The 15708-nt window shown below is 46.0% G+C and overlaps 1 protein-coding gene across 1 annotated transcript in view; it reads left to right on the top strand.

The window, feature by feature from the left end:
- Positions 1-3272: 3272 nt before the first annotated feature.
- Positions 3273-15708, top strand: part of LOC126188004 (LITAF domain-containing protein) — a 67170-nt gene continuing 54734 nt past the window's right edge. The window contains exon 1 of the mRNA XM_049929421.1: positions 3273-3418. The gene's annotated coding sequence lies outside the window, so the exon portion shown is untranslated. The remainder of the gene's footprint in view (positions 3419-15708) is intronic.

Here is a 15708-nt window from a genome sequence, read left to right as displayed (position 1 = left end):
CGATCCAATATGTGACTTCTTCACGAGATTGGAAGTGTTCATCAGCCAGGCCATGTGCCATTGCTCTAAACAGGTGATAGTCAGAGGGAGGATTGTCTGGAGAATACGTTTCCAAGTACGTTTTGACCTCTTTTGCAATGTGGGGTCGAGCATTGTCATGGCGCAAAATCACTTTATTGTGCCTCTCGCTGTATTGTGGCTGTTTGTCTTTTAAGGCTCTGCTCAAACGCATTAATTGCGTTAGATAAAGAGCACCTGTGATTGTTTCACTTGGTTTTAACACCTCATGGTCCCAACAACTGCAGATGTTGGAGCCGTGAATATCCGGTTGGCCCGTCGACGTGGAAGCATGGCCAGGATATCCCCATGATTTTTTGAATTTAGGGTTATCGTAATGAACCCATTTTTCGTCCCCAGTCACAATGCGATGCAGAAATCCCTTCCGTTTTTGCCTCTGAAGCAACTGTTCACAAATACACAAACGCCGTTCAATGTCTCTTGGTTTCAGCTCACACAGGACTCATGTTCCTTCTTTCTAAATCATGCCCATAGCCTTGAGACGTTTTGAAATTGCTTACTGTGTCACTTCCACTAATTGTGCCAATTCTTCTTGAGTTTGACGCGAGTCTTCACTCAGCAACGTCTCCAATTCTGCGTCTTCGAAAACATTCTCTCTTCCACCACTACGCCAGTCTGCGACGTTAAAATCACCCTTCTTGAAGTGTTGAAACCAGTCACGACACGTTCTTTCACTAATAGCGCCCTTACCACACGTACTTGAGAGCATTCGATGAGACTCAGCTGCTGTTTTCTTCATATTGAAACAAAACAGTAACACCTCTCGCAAATGACTAGAATTAGGCTCGTAAACTGACATTTTCAATCAAGAACAACTTTATGACGCAAACGCAAATCGACTAATGCTTGAATGAGGTTATGTTGATCGAGGTCCAAGCTAACTCCTGACGACTGCGATCTGTTTCTTTCGACCACTACTTACCGTAGTCGCCACCTATCGGAAAACGGCGGAAGCAAAGTTGTACATCTTGTATATATATTAAAATAACAAAAAATTGGACAGATATAGGTTGCATTTTTCATTATATATAATTTATAAATACATACAAGCAATATATAAAGGTACACTTTACTAGAAAATTCTCAAAATGTTTGTGAATCGTGTACTTCAGACATGATACTCTAATAAACGCTTGGATGGACTAGGCAACATATTTTTATATTTGAACAGAAAACTACACAAAATATAAGGAGTAAATATAATAGAAATCCCGAAACGTTCTGTTGTGTTGGCAGAAGAGCCAACACCGTGTTACTAGTGGAGGCCGAAATGCACGCGTTTTAGCTCACGCAGGCTGGCATGGGGAGGGAAGGACTATACTGACGTGAGGTCTGGAACATGACAAGGATTAGAATTCAGAAAGCGGAAGCAATAAGTTTGATACTTACCTTAATCCATTATTGATGAATGTCGCTCTTGACAGTACATGATTCACAATATTATCTGTTCAGACTAGTAACTGAATATGGCGCCTTGCTAGGTCGTAACAAATAACGTACCTGAAGGCTATGCTAAACTGTCGTCTCGGCAAATGAGAGCGTATGTAGACAGTGAACCATCGCTAGCAAAGTCGGCTGTCCAACTGGGGCAAGTGCTAGGGAGTCTCTCTAGACTAGACCTGCCGTGTGGCGGCGCTCGGTCTGCAATCACTGATAGTGGCGACATGAGGGTCCGACGTATACTAACGGACCGCGGCCGATTTAAAGGCTACCACTTAGCAAGTATGGTGTCTGGCGGTGACACCACATGTTCTGTATCAATTTACACCATATTTTTTACATAAAGTGGAAACGACGTTAGCAAAACTCTCGAAAAGTGCTTGACCAATTTACTTCGAATTTTTACACATTGCTCTAATAAATATTCATACTGACACAGGCCAAATACGTTTTAAACAACAATTTCCAGCTTTTCTGTTAAAACTAACTGTAAGGAAGAAAAGCTGTATGTCAAAATGTGCAGTTTTGTTAACATTTTCACAGTCAGGTTTGAGTATGACAGCAGGCCATTTAAACTATTACAAAATGGTTTGCGTCAAATATATTATTTACCCTTGAATATAATTTGAAACAAAAATTATAAATGAAACAATGTGCTGTTTTGCTTTCTTCCTTGCAGTTTTAACAGAAAATAGGAAAATAGTTTATATGGCTTATTGGCTTATGATTAGATTACTACTATGGAACCTGGATCATCAAATCATTGTGATCCTAGGCATTCAGAGATTAAAACTAGGCAAAATACTATCATTGATGGTACTATCCTCACAGATCCAGCAACTGGATTTCACATACCAATTATGCCACCCATTTCCCCTTTCCATTATAAGGGAACTGAACTCCCAACCAGAGTTTTGGTGAAATGACAGTAAACAGAGCTCAGTGTCAGAGAAAGGGTGGAAGAGGAGACTGGCAGAGGGGAAGGAGGAAACGGAAAGAGAGAAAGGGAGGAGAGAGTGGAGGGAGATAGAGGAAAGAGGTTATCGACAGGGGGGGGGGGAGAGGAGGAAATGGACAAAGAGAAGGTTGAGGAAGAGATGGGCAAAAAGAGGGACAGAAGGAGATTAGGACATATATCCAATTCCCAGCCATATTTAACAATTGTCAAGCATTGCCGTTTTCGTTGGGCTGTTATATACTTTTTTTACGTAACTAATAACGTCACAAATGACTACTTTTTCTCCTTCATTAGAGCTGACTTTTTCACTTAAAATGTTATTTAATGATTACTGCTTCACCAGCTTATGTTCTTATTTATATACGGTGTGGTATCAGCTCTGTTCCTTTATTATAAAACTTAAATAATTTTTCGATTTCACCTATCTGACCTCGGTTTTGGAAGAACAGACAAAAGTCGACTGGGAACAACTGCAGTTTGACACGAAAACAAAGCATAATAATAGAATAAATATTAATTAGACACAAAAGCGCAAAATCCACACCTAGGGATTACGTGTGAGCGTGGCGAAAATAGGTTAGCTTCCTTTGTTAGCAAACGATGACAGCGTCAAAACTATCTTCCCAAGAAGTCATTGACTTGACGTAACGTGACATGACTTTATGGTCCCTTCATTGCGTGGGTGAATGCCGTCATTTGAAATCATGTTTGAAATGCATTGTGGAATGCTTTGACATGACGTGACAGCCAGTGTAAATTGGCCTTACAAAATAATATAAAACATGAAGTATGACGACAGCAAATAAGCAAAGACCTTATTGTAATGTACACGTGTTACTCTATCTCTGAGCAGGAATAATTGAGGACAGGACACATTAATAACAGTGGAGAGGGGTGCAAAGTGTTTTTGGGGCGTAACTTGACGGAGACTTGTAAACAACGGTATGCTGTTACATGCTACGAATAATTTGTATCTGAAGCTTCTTTAGAAACACGGTGTACATACCTTTAGGTTTTTATGTTTATGCCTGTGTTAACGAAAATCTTGTAAGCACAAATAACTGTGTAAAACTGATAGTAAATTAAACGAGACTTTATGATTCCACAGCTGTTGCTTCTTGGGCAAATAACACGATGACTTGTGGTAAAATCATTGAGATGCATCCTTACAGAATACTTGCCATCAAATGTACACAGCATCTAATTTTTAGCGCAGTTGAGATGTAGGGTAGGTTGGGGTTAAATAAACCGCGGTGTTCATTGGACTATCACGAAATTAACAATTCAAGAGCGAAAATTGTTTTCGTACTATAAAGTTGTTTGATTAGGTTGGAAGTACTATTTGAATTTACGTGGCTGCTGTAAGCAGATATACATTAAAATGTGTAATTTTTTCCCCATATATAAGAAATGACATTAAAATTTTAATTGCCAATAGTATACCATTTTGTTATTGTGGGTTAAATTGAGTGTTTATTACTTTATTATACTCCGTGAAATATAAGCTGTACAAGGAACTATTTTCCCGTTATTTTGAAGGTTTTTGATAAAGTGAAGGTGGGGCTAACTGGACAAAAAAATTTGGGTTAAAATGGACGGGTTCAGTTAACACTAGAAAGCTGCTGATGAAAGAATGTGATGATCATAGGAACACCTCTTAATGCCCCCAGAATTACTGTATAAGACATTGCAGTCTTGTAAGGGTAGCATATTCTTTGGCTTCTACTGTGTCCAATATCTTGAAAGGCTTTAGCGTTAGTGATATTGAACCTTCCAGTTAAAACATACTTACTGAAAAAGATTTTTTTATCATATGCAACGGACACCTCTACAATTACAGTAAGAAACAGCCAATGACTCGCTGGCAGAAGATACTAACAAACCTGCAGATGGCAGTGTGGAGAATATTAGGCATCAGATGACATCTGCAAACAAAAATTACACATCTTGTGTAAATGTGACTATATTCCCCTTCTTCACCGTTTCAACATTTTCATCACCACTTGTGCGCAAGTCAGTATTGGAAGAAATCAATGTAGTGGACATTATCAGCATCTTGAGAGTTGCTGTTGCTCTCTTCCAGTATTTGGCATTTGACTGAAGGGTTTATTTCATTGAATGTATGCTTTTAACTGCTTTGATATTCTGTCTTTTGGTACTGCACCTAACTGTTGTTTGACTGGTGTACTGGTAAAGACAGGTACAAGGAAAACAGCAAGAGGTAGAAAGAAACGAAAATCAACTGTCCTTACCAGTACACCTGTCAAACAACAGTTAGATGCAGTAGCAAAAGATCAAAGCAGTTACCAAAAAAGCACACATCCAATCAAATTCTTCAGTCAAATGGAAGAGAGTGACAGCAACTCTCAAGGTGGTGGTGATGTCCACTACATTGATTTCTCTGATACTGACTTGTTAACAAGTAGTGTTGAAAACATTAAAACATTGAAGGAGGAGACTTTACTGTCATGAAAGGAGAAGGGAAAACTGTCAAGAGTGGTCACTAATATTTACCAAGTCTTTAGTCATTTAAATGTACTATGTGGGTGTGAAGTAAAATGTTTTACTACAGTTGTTTCTGCTACAAAATTTGACACTTACCAGTCATTGCAATTTAGGTTATCTTTATTTGATAAGCTGCTGCAGTTATCACATTTTGACATCACAATGAAACTTACGTACAGAATTTAGGTTCATATTTAATATACAGAAAGTGAAGTTTCGTTTTGCAGTCAGATCCTGTAACTCCACTTCTCATCATTTTCCCACATTTTCTACTGAAGTTTTCATTAGAAAATCCAGTAATGTGAGGCTTTTACCCACTTTCTGTTTCTGTGCTTCAAATTGTAATGTTTGTATCTTCAGGAACGTATTTCAGCCAACAGTACTGCGATGGTATCTATAGTGTCCTTTTCTTGTTTCTAATTTAAATGTTGAACAAGTCTATGTATAAATTAACAAAGGGAAGTGGCTGTCAGAAATTGTCTTACATGTAGTTGACTATCAGTGACCAGCTACATCTACCAGTACTTGAAATGCAACGGTACTTTCACCTGTGGACATTTTGTGTTTTTCCACTAGAAAGAGCAGATTAGCAGTTGTTAGCATCTCACTTAGATAATGAATTGACATAATTTAGTTCCCAATATGATTGACAGAGAGGAATCACAGGCAGTGTTTAAACAGAATGTAAATTGTGCTCTGGAGAAGTATGTGCTGAGTAAGTGGATTAAGGAGCAAAAAGACCCATCATATTTAACAAAGGAATTCGGAAAATGCCGAGGAAGCAAAAGCTGTTGCACTCTGTTTAAAAGAAAATGTGCAACTGACAACAGGCAAAAGTTAGCTGAGATTCGTGCATCTGTAAAAAGATTTATGTGCGAAGCATACAACCACCACAACCATAATACTCTAGTGTAAGATTTGGTTAAGAAGATTCTGGTCCTATGTAAAATTGTAAAGCAGTTCTAAGGCTTCCATCCAGTCACTTGTTGACCAGTCTGGAGTGGAGGTTCAAGATAGCAAAAGGAAATTCGAAGTTTTAAATTTCTGTTGAAGAAATCATTCACATAGGAGAATTGTACAAACATGCCATCACACAGACCGTAATGTGGCTGACATACTAATAGGCTTCCCTGGCACAGAGGAACAGCTGAAAGAGCGGAAAACAAATAAGTCGCCAGGTCCAGATAGAATGTCAGTTCAATTTAATGAAGAGTACTCTGTGGCAGTGGCCTTGTTCTTGGCATTTATCATGAATTTCTCACCCAGCACAAAGTCCCAAGCAACTGAAAAAAGTGCAAGACTCCTTTACACTACTGTTCTAAGGTATTACACATCCATATAGAATTTTGAGATTTTTGGTACAGAACGTCGAAAAACCCATTTGTCTTTGAAATTTCAAATATTTATTATAGAAAGATATTCTGTAAGTGAGAAGGAAAGTTATAATGAAAGAGACGATTTTCTAGTGTTTTAATGCAAGGGAATATGTCAACAGTACGTACATATCTTAATATGTTGTTGGTCCCACAGGTTAACACTTAAGACAGCTTTCACTCCCAGGCTTGGAGTAGATAAATTTTCTAATGGTACTGATGTAAATTTCATGATGCTACACTTTCACAGTCACCTCCAACATCTTCCTCTTCTTCTTTTTCCCAGGTTTCTTGTTCTGAGTTCCTTTCCCAACCAGTCACCACAAATTCTCAATTGGATTAAGTTGTGGCAAATTTCTCACCCACAGAAGTTCTTTGATACCCAATTCAGTCATGAGAGAACGAATCTGAAATTATAGATTTGTATGATATGTAACAGTGGTAACCTTGGAAATTATATTACAAACAAAAAATAACCAAAACTCAACTTGTTTATGTGTGGCATGGAGCCACATCCTTTTGGAAAATCCACTGTGCATCTGGAAAGTATCACTTGCAATGAACAGCAGAGGGTGCCAAATCATAACTTTGTATTGATCACTGTTAATTGCTCTCTGAGCAAAGTACAGCCATCCAAGATATTGGTATGTCATTGCTCCCCACACCATTATTAATAATGTGTATTTCATGATTTGTACAAGGCAGTCAGGATCCATCCTTTCATTGGGTTCACACTTGACGTGAGCTTTCATCTTCCCCCCAGGGGGCCCAATGCTCTTTGACAGGTTTGTGCTTGGCTACCACAGGGCCCCAACTTTTGCAGCATCTTTTCCCTTCCATGATGCATATCTATCCTCTTGCTATTCTTTTTCCAGTCCCTTGGGGAACACATCTGGGATGTTGTTGAGAGTGTTGTGCATTGTCTTGCTGTTGTAAGAACAGTCTCACCTCTGTTTTTCGCTCCCGTTTCCTTTCTTTTGTTTCCCTTCTCCTCTCATTACTCTGCTTCAGCGTTTAAGGTTTCTCTCATACTTCTTCCTCGCTGTGCACTCCTGAAGGCCGGCCCATGCGTCTGACGCATAACCGGTGACTGGGTAACATGTAATTCCCAGCCCCAGGTCGACAGATAGGGTTCGCATGTACCCCCCCTGGCACAGGCCAGGCCCAGGGAGGGGTGCTTACCTGAGCTGCAACCTTCCCAACTCGCTGGTTGGTTCCTCTGCCAGGTTTTCGCCCTCAGTTGGAAGGAGCGTGCCATTCAATCATTATCCATTCTGGCAATCATGGGGGATTTTCTCACAATGAGCCAATCATCTTCACAATCAACGTCTATGAAATGTAAACATAAGGCTAATGATTCAAAGACTTTTTCCGCTACACCATGGTTGCTCGTGGTCTCACGTACTGAAGATGGTCAGTCCTTCACCACAATAAAATCCGTTTATTATTCAGAAAGGTGTTGATGCATTTGCTGGCCCTGTGAAATCTTGCTCTTGTTTACGGAATGGCACTTTGCTTTTGGTGACTACTTCTGATTCTCAAGCACAACGACTGCTCGCTGCCTCACTTCTCCACAGCTACCCTGTTCGTGTTGAGGCCCATAGAACTTTGAATTCTTCCTGTGGTGTTATTTACATTAGGCTGTTTGATAGTCTAACCGAGGCCGAAATCCAATCTTACCTCTCAGATCAGGGTGTCATTGCCGTCCATCAGGTGATGGAAAAGGTAGATTGCTCCTTAGTGCCCAACTGCACTCTTTTTCTCGTGTTAGATAGAGTGGTCTGTACCAGAACAAAACAGGCTATGCAATTATCACAGTCTGGCCGTACATTCCAAACTCAATGTGGTGCTACCAGTGTCATTGTTTCAACCCCACTAAAATGTGTTGTTGACACCCAGCCAAATGTGTACCTGTGGTAGGGATGCGCATGAGGGCAATTATCCACCTCCTCCTCCCCACTGTATCAACTGCATGGTTGCTGTCCTGCCTTCTCTCGGGATTGTCCCATGTATCTTGATGACCGGGCTGTCCAGGTGATCTGGGTAAAGAAAAAAAGTCACTTAAAAGTTATTGGCTAGTCTCAAACCATGCATTCTCCCGTCTGGCACCTATTGTTCTGTTCTTGTTAACCCTCACTCCATAACAGACATGGCCACGCAGACATGTGACCTCAAATTCAGCTCTGAGGTTGTAAAGTCATCCAGTGTTAAGGTAGTGTCGCCATCCCCCCGTCCAGCAGTGCAACAAGCCATCAAACTCCCACCTCAAGGGGTGAAGCTACACAGCCTCCTGCGGATTCGAGGGTTAGAGTAGGCCTGCGGTATTCCTGCCTGTCTTAAGAGGCGACTAAAGGAGTCTCAAACATTTCAGCCTATATGTGATGGTCCCATCTCGGATTTGACCTCCATATTTCGAAATTCTTCTGAAGATCGAGTCAATTGGGGAAGTGCGCCTTACATCGTGCATTGTGTCCATTGTGCATTGAGACCTTTAGCCAGCTTTCTCATCGTCGCATTGCCGTCCCGCTCGTTTTCCATCTCTTGGATGAGGATACATTCCTGGGTGTGATTTCCACAATGCACTTGGCAGTGCTGCTTTTTGCGGAGACAAAGACCATGGACTTTCTTGTACGTAATATGCAGCATGGTAGCCAGTCCATTGTGGCGGGGCCACTGTGTACCCTGTTGGTTGTACCCCCCTGGCAACACACGGATTGCTCAGCTGATGCCTGTGCTGTTAACTCCCCACGTATGCCAAGGAGTAGATGCCTATCTCCCTGGGGCATCGGGACTCCCGGCAATGGCCATCCTGCCAGGTGGCCCTTGCTGAGGCTGGGTGGCACCTGTGGGAAGGGCCCTTGGTCAGAGTGGGTGGCATCAGGGCGGATGACCCACAATGAACTGTAATACTTCATCTCTTGCTGGTGGCTAGCCGCCAGCAGTCTATAAGCATTCTCGGGCTCAATTCAACACTTACAAATACTATCCTAAATCGTTCCCCTCCCTGGCCACACCATGGGAGGGGTGTACGGATCAGGATGGCAGTGACACTTATTCGCCCCGGTTCCTAGTTTGTACGAAAGCTGATGGGGAGTCTTTCGTGTCAATGAAGCCTCAATTCTTTGTAGAGCATTTAGAGGACAAGTTTGGGGAGGTGGAGGGCTTGTCCAAAATGCGCTCTGGGTAAGTATTGATAAAAATGGCATCCTCTGCCCAGTCACAAAGGTTACTTGGTTGTGACAAGTTGGGGGATGTTTCAATTACCATCACACCCCATAAGAGTTTAAATATGGTCCAGGGTATTATTTTTCATAGGGACCTTCTTTTGCAGTCTGATGACGAGCTGTGCGCCAATTTAGAGCGTAAGATGTTCATTTCATCCGACGCGTTCACCCCCTGCGGGTCCGGGGATTAGAATAGGCCCGAGGTATTCCTGCCTGTCGTAAGAGGCGACTAAAAAGAGTCCATCCCCCTCACGGGGGTAGTTAGCGCCTGCGTCCGGAGACGGACGGTTTCACGACCTATGATTGTGGTCTTTTTGGGTTTTCACTTCTAGTTTCTTCCTTCCTTTTGTTGGTTCCTTTCTTTGCTCTTCCCCACCTCACTGTCTTCCTTACTCTTTCCCTCGACTTCTCCTTGCCTTCTCATTGCCTTCTTCTCCTTGCCTTCTTCTCCTTGCCTTCTCTGGTCTCCGCCTCGGCGTTTGAGACAGTCTGTCCTCTTTCTCCCTCTCTCTTTTCTTTTTCCTCTTCTTCCTTCCTCCCTGTGCGTGCCTGAAGGCCGACCCACGCGTTCGCACGCGTAGCCGGTGACGGGGTAACGGGTAATTCCCCGCCCTGGGTAGACATGTAAGGCACGCGCGTACCCCCTGGTAAAGGCCAGGCCCGGGGAGGGGTGATTGCCTGAGCTGATACCTTCTGACCATGCCGATTGGTCCCTCCGTCTGTTTCTCGGGAGGTGTGACCTGAGGTGTAAACATTCACCTAAGGCGGGAGTGCCCTCTGAGAGGGTCCCCACAAGGAAGGAGCGCGCCATCGGAGACGCTGGCAATCGTGGGGGATTCCTCCGCAATGGATTCTACTCCATCTCTCTCGACTTCTGCCCAAAAACGGAAACGTGACCAGCCACCAGTGACAAAAGTACTACCGCCTGCCCCACAGTTCCTCGTCGTTTCTCGATCTGAGGACGGAAAGGATTTTTCCTCTGTCAACCCTTTCGTTATCCAGAAGGGCGTAGATGCCATAGCTGGATCTGTCAAATCTTGTACCAGGTTGCGTAACGGTACCTTATTACTAGAAACTGAGAGTGCCTTTCAGGCACAAAAACTGCTTCGGGCCACACTCCTGTACACGTTCCCTGTCCGGGTGGAGGCCCACCGAACTTTGAATTCGTCTCGTGGTGTAGTCTATACTAGCTCCCTCGACGGATTGACTGACGAGGAGATTCAATCTTTCCTCGCTGAGCAGGGCGTGACGGCTGTCCATAGGGTCATGAAAAAGGTCAACAATGACCTTGTACCGACCCGGACACTTTTCTTGACCTTCGATAGTGTTAAGCTGCCATCGCACATCAAGGCGGGCTACGAGGTTATTTCTGTTCGCCCCTATGTCCCGACACCTATGCGCTGCTACCAGTGTCAGCGTTTCAATCACACTCTACACTCTTGTTCCAATACGGCTAAATGTGTCACTTGTGGCAGGGATGCCCATGAGGGTGACTGTCCACCTCCGTCTCCTCGTTGTGTGAACTGTCAGGGTGACCATGCCGCATCCTCCCGCGACTGTCCTGTCTATAAGGAAGAATGCTGTATCCAAGAAATTCGGGTCAAAGAGAAAGTGTCCACCTCGGCTGCTCGCAAGCTATTGGCTAGTAGGAAGCCCGCGCTGCTCCCAGCGGGGAAATACAGTACTGTCCTCGCCTCTCCTCGGACTACCAGGGAGGTAGCAACCCAGACATGCGATCTGACCTTCAGCCCCACGGTCGTCCGTTCGGCCAGTGCTAAGATCGTGCGGTCGACGTCTCCTCTTCCTCCCATCACCCCACAGACACCAGCCCCTTCATCAGCCTCTGCTAAGACGAAAACCCCGAAGTCAGATGCACGGGCCTTCAAGAAGGAACCATCCCGTGCAGACTTCCTACGTACCTCGACCTCCCAGCCTTCGACCGGTACTTCCACCAAACGTCCTTCCAAAAAGGCTCATAGGAAGCACAGTTCTCCTTCTCCGCCACGGCGCATTTCTTCTCCTGCGCCACCCAGCGGTTGCCGCCCCAGGCCGTCATCCGTTTCGCCTGGCCGCACCGCTGGTAGCCGTACATCTGGCCGTTCACCGGCGGAGGAAGCTCCCCCTCCCGGCCATCCTCCCGAGATGGCCGATGAACCTATAGACCCGATGGACGATGACTGTCCACCTACTGATAGCGGCGGCAGTGCTCGCTCGAAGCCAGGCCCTCAGCGGCCTTCGAGGTGACCCCTCCTTTCATCTTCCTTTTCTTACAATGGCACTTATTCACTGGAATATTCGCAGCATTCGCTCCAACCAAGAGGACTTGAAGTTGCTGCTCCGCTTGCACCGTCCGCTCGTCGTAGCCCTCCAGGAAACGAAGCTACGCCCATGTGATCAAATTGCCTTGGCACACTACACCTCTGTGCGTTTTGACCTACCCCCTGTGGTAGGTATCCCAGCTCATGGAGGGGTTATGTTGCTGGTCCGGGATGATATTTACTACGATCCCATCACGTTGCACACCGGCCTGCAGGCAGTTGCCATCCGCATTACTCTCCCCACTTTTACGTTTTCCTTTTGTACCGTTTACACTCCATCGTCATCTGCCATTACCAGGGCAGACATGATGCAACTTATTGCTCAGCTACCTGCACCATTTTTGTTAACTGGAGACTTCAATGCCCACCATCCCCTTTGGGGCTCTCCAGCATCCTGCCCGAGGGGCTCCTTGTTAGCAGACCTTTTCAACCAGCTCAATCTTGTCTGCCTCAATACTGGCGCCCCTACTTTTCTTTCGGACACATCTCACACCTATTCCCATTTAGACCTCTCTATATGTACTCCCCAACTTGCACGCCGGTTTGAGTGGTATGCACTTTCTGATACATATTCGAGTGACCACTTCCCGTGTGTTATCCATCTCCTGCAGCATACCCCCTCTCCGTGCTCCTCTAGTTGGACCATCTCCAAGGCAGACTGGGGGCTCTTCTCTTCCAGGGCGACCTTTCAGGATCAAACCTTCACAAGCTGCGATCGTCAGGTCGCACACCGCACGGAAGTCATTCTCGCTGCTGCTGAATATTCCATCCCTCACCCTACTTCTCCTCCACGTCGCGTACCGGTCCCCTGGTGGACCGCAGCATGTAGAGACGCTTTACGTGCTCGGCGACGTGCTTTACGCACATTTAAACGCCACCCTACAGTGGCGAATTGTATCCATTATAAACGATTACGTGCTCAGTGTCGTCGTATTATCAAAGAAAGCAAGAAAGCCAGCTGGGCTGCTTTCACAAGCACCTTCAACAGTTTTACTCCTTCTTCTGTTGTCTGGGGTAGCCTGCGTCGGCTATCTGGCACTAAGGTCCACTCACCAGTTTCTGGCTTGAAGGTCGTGAATGATGTCCTTGTGGCCCCTGAGGCTGTCTCCAATGCCTTCGGCCGCTTTTTCGCAGAGGTTTCGAGCTCCGCTCATTACCACCCTGCCTTCCTCCCCCGCAAAGAGGCAGAGGAGGCTAGGCCACCTAACTTCCGCTCCTCGAATTGTGAAAGTTATAATGCCCCATTCACCATGCGGGAACTCGAAAACGCACTTGGCCGATCACGGTCCTCTGCTCCAGGGCCTGATTCTATTCATATTCAGATGCTGAAGAACCTTTCTCCTGCGGGTAAAGGTTTTCTTCTTCGTACATACAATCGCATCTGGATTGAGGGACATGTTCCCGCATGCTGGCGCGAGTCTATTGTTGTCCCGATTCCTAAGCCGGGGAAGGACAAGCACTTGCCTTCCAGTTATCGACCTATCTCGCTTACCAGCTGTGTCTGTAAAGTGATGGAGCGAATGGTTAACTCTCGATTGGTTTGGCTGCTCGAGTCTCGATGCCTACTTACCAATGTACAATGTGGATTTCGTAGGCGCCGCTCTGCTGTTGACCATCTGGTTACCTTGTCGACCTTCATTATGAATAACTTCTTGCGGAAGCGCCCGACCGCGGCTGTGTTCTTTGATTTGGAGAAGGCTTACGACACCTGTTGGAGGGCGGGCATTCTCCGCACCATGCATACATGGGGCCTTCGCGGTCGCCTCCCTCTTTTTATTCGTTCCTTTTTAATGGATCGACAGTTCAGGGTACGTGTGGGTTCTGTCCTGTCGGACACCTTTCGCCAGGAGAATGGGGTGCCACAGGGCTCAGTTTTGAGCGTCGCTCTCTTCGCCATCGCGATCAATCCAATAATGGATTGCCTCCCAGCTGATGTATCAGGCTCCCTTTTTGTGGACGATTTTACCATCTATTGCAGCGCGCAGTGTACACGTGTCCTGGAGCGCTGTCTTCAGCGTTCTCTTGACCGTCTTTACTCTTGGAGTGTCGGGGTCCCGGGTTCGATTCCCGGCGGGGTCAGGGATTTTCACCTGCCTCGAGATGACTGGGTGTTTGTGTTGTCCTCATCATTTCATCATCATCCAGGAAAGTGGCGAAATTGGACTGAGCAAAGGTTGGGAAATTGTACGGGCGCTGATAACCACGCAGTTGAGCGCCCCACAAACCAAACATCATCATCATCACTCTTGGAGTGTCGCCAATGGCTTCCGTTTTTCTGCCGAGAAGACGGTCTGTATTAACTTCTGGCGCTACAAAGAGTTTCTCCCACCGTCCTTACGACTCGGTCCCGTTGCTCTCCCAATCGTGGAGACAACCAAATTTTTATGCCTTACATTTGACAGGAAACTTAGCCGGTCTCCACATGTGTCATATTTGGCCGCCCGTTGTACCCGTTCTTTAAATGTCCTCCGTGTTCTCAGTGGTATGTCGTGGGGAGCGGATCGAACCGTCCTACTTCGTCTATATCGGTCGATCGTCCGCTCCAAGCTGGATTATGGGAGCTTCGTATACTCCTCTGCACGGCCATCCATCTTACACCACCTCAACTCCATACAGCATCGGGGTTTACGACTTGCGATCGGAGCATTTTATACTAGTCCCGTAGAGAGTCTTCATGCTGACGCTGGCGAATTGCCACTCACCTACCGGCGCGATATACGGCTTTGTCGGTATGCCTGTTGGCTACTGTCAATGCCCGACCATCCGTCTTATCGTTCCTTTTTTGACGACTCTCTCGACCGTCAATACGGGTTGTATGTCTCTGCCCTGCTACCCCCTGGAGTTCGCTTTCGTCGCCTCCTTCAACACCTTAATTTTTCACTCCCTGCAACCTTTCGAGTGGGCGAGAGCCACACGCCACCTTGGCTCCAGGCTCAGGTCCGCGTTCACCTTGACCTCAACTCGCTCCCAAAAGAGGTTACCCCCGGTTCGGTCTACCACTCCCGTTTTTTGGAACTTCGTTCGAAGTTCAACAACATGACTTTCATTTATACAGATGGCTCTAAGACCAATGACGGGGTCGGGTGTTCCTTTATTGTCGGGGCACAAAGTTTCAAATACCGGCTCCATGGCCATTGTTCGGTCTTCACAGCTGAGCTCTTTGCCCTCTACCAGGCTGTTCTTTACATCTGCTGCCACCGACATTCTGCTTATGTCATCTGCTCCGATTCCCTGAGCGCCATCCAGAGCCTCAGTGATCCGTACCCAGTTCACCCTTTCATACACCGGATCCAACGCTCTCTTCAGCAGCTGGTGGACGTCGGTTCTCGGGTTAGCTTTATGTGGGTTCCTGGCCATGTCGGTATCCCTGGGAACGAAGCTGCAGATGCCGTGGCCAAGGCTGCGGTCCTCCAGCCTCGGACAGCTTCTTGTTGTGTCTCTTCGTCCGATTTTAGCAGGGTCATTTGTCGGCGCATTTTATCACTGTGGCATGCCGATTGGGCTGCACTTACAGACAACAAGCTTCGGGCCTTAAAACCTCTTCCCATGGCTTGGACGTCCTCCTCACGCCCTTCTCGGCGGGAGGAGGTAGTTTTGGCCCGGTTAAGAATTGGACACTGCCGGTTCAGCCATCGCCATCTGCTGACAGCTGCGCCGGCGCCGTTCTGCCCATGTGGACACTTGCTGACGGTTCGACACATTTTAATGTCCTGTCCCGATTTTAACACACTGCGTCTAGATCTTAACCTGCCAAGTACTTTCGATGCCATTTTTAGCGGATGACCCACGAGCAGCTGCTCGTGTTCTTCATT

This window comes from Schistocerca cancellata, chromosome 5 (genome assembly GCF_023864275.1).
Source record: "Schistocerca cancellata isolate TAMUIC-IGC-003103 chromosome 5, iqSchCanc2.1, whole genome shotgun sequence".
Classification (NCBI taxonomy): Eukaryota; Metazoa; Arthropoda; class Insecta; order Orthoptera; family Acrididae; genus Schistocerca; species Schistocerca cancellata.
Note: the sequence above shows the minus strand (reverse complement) of the source record. Positions and strands in the feature narration are given on the sequence as shown.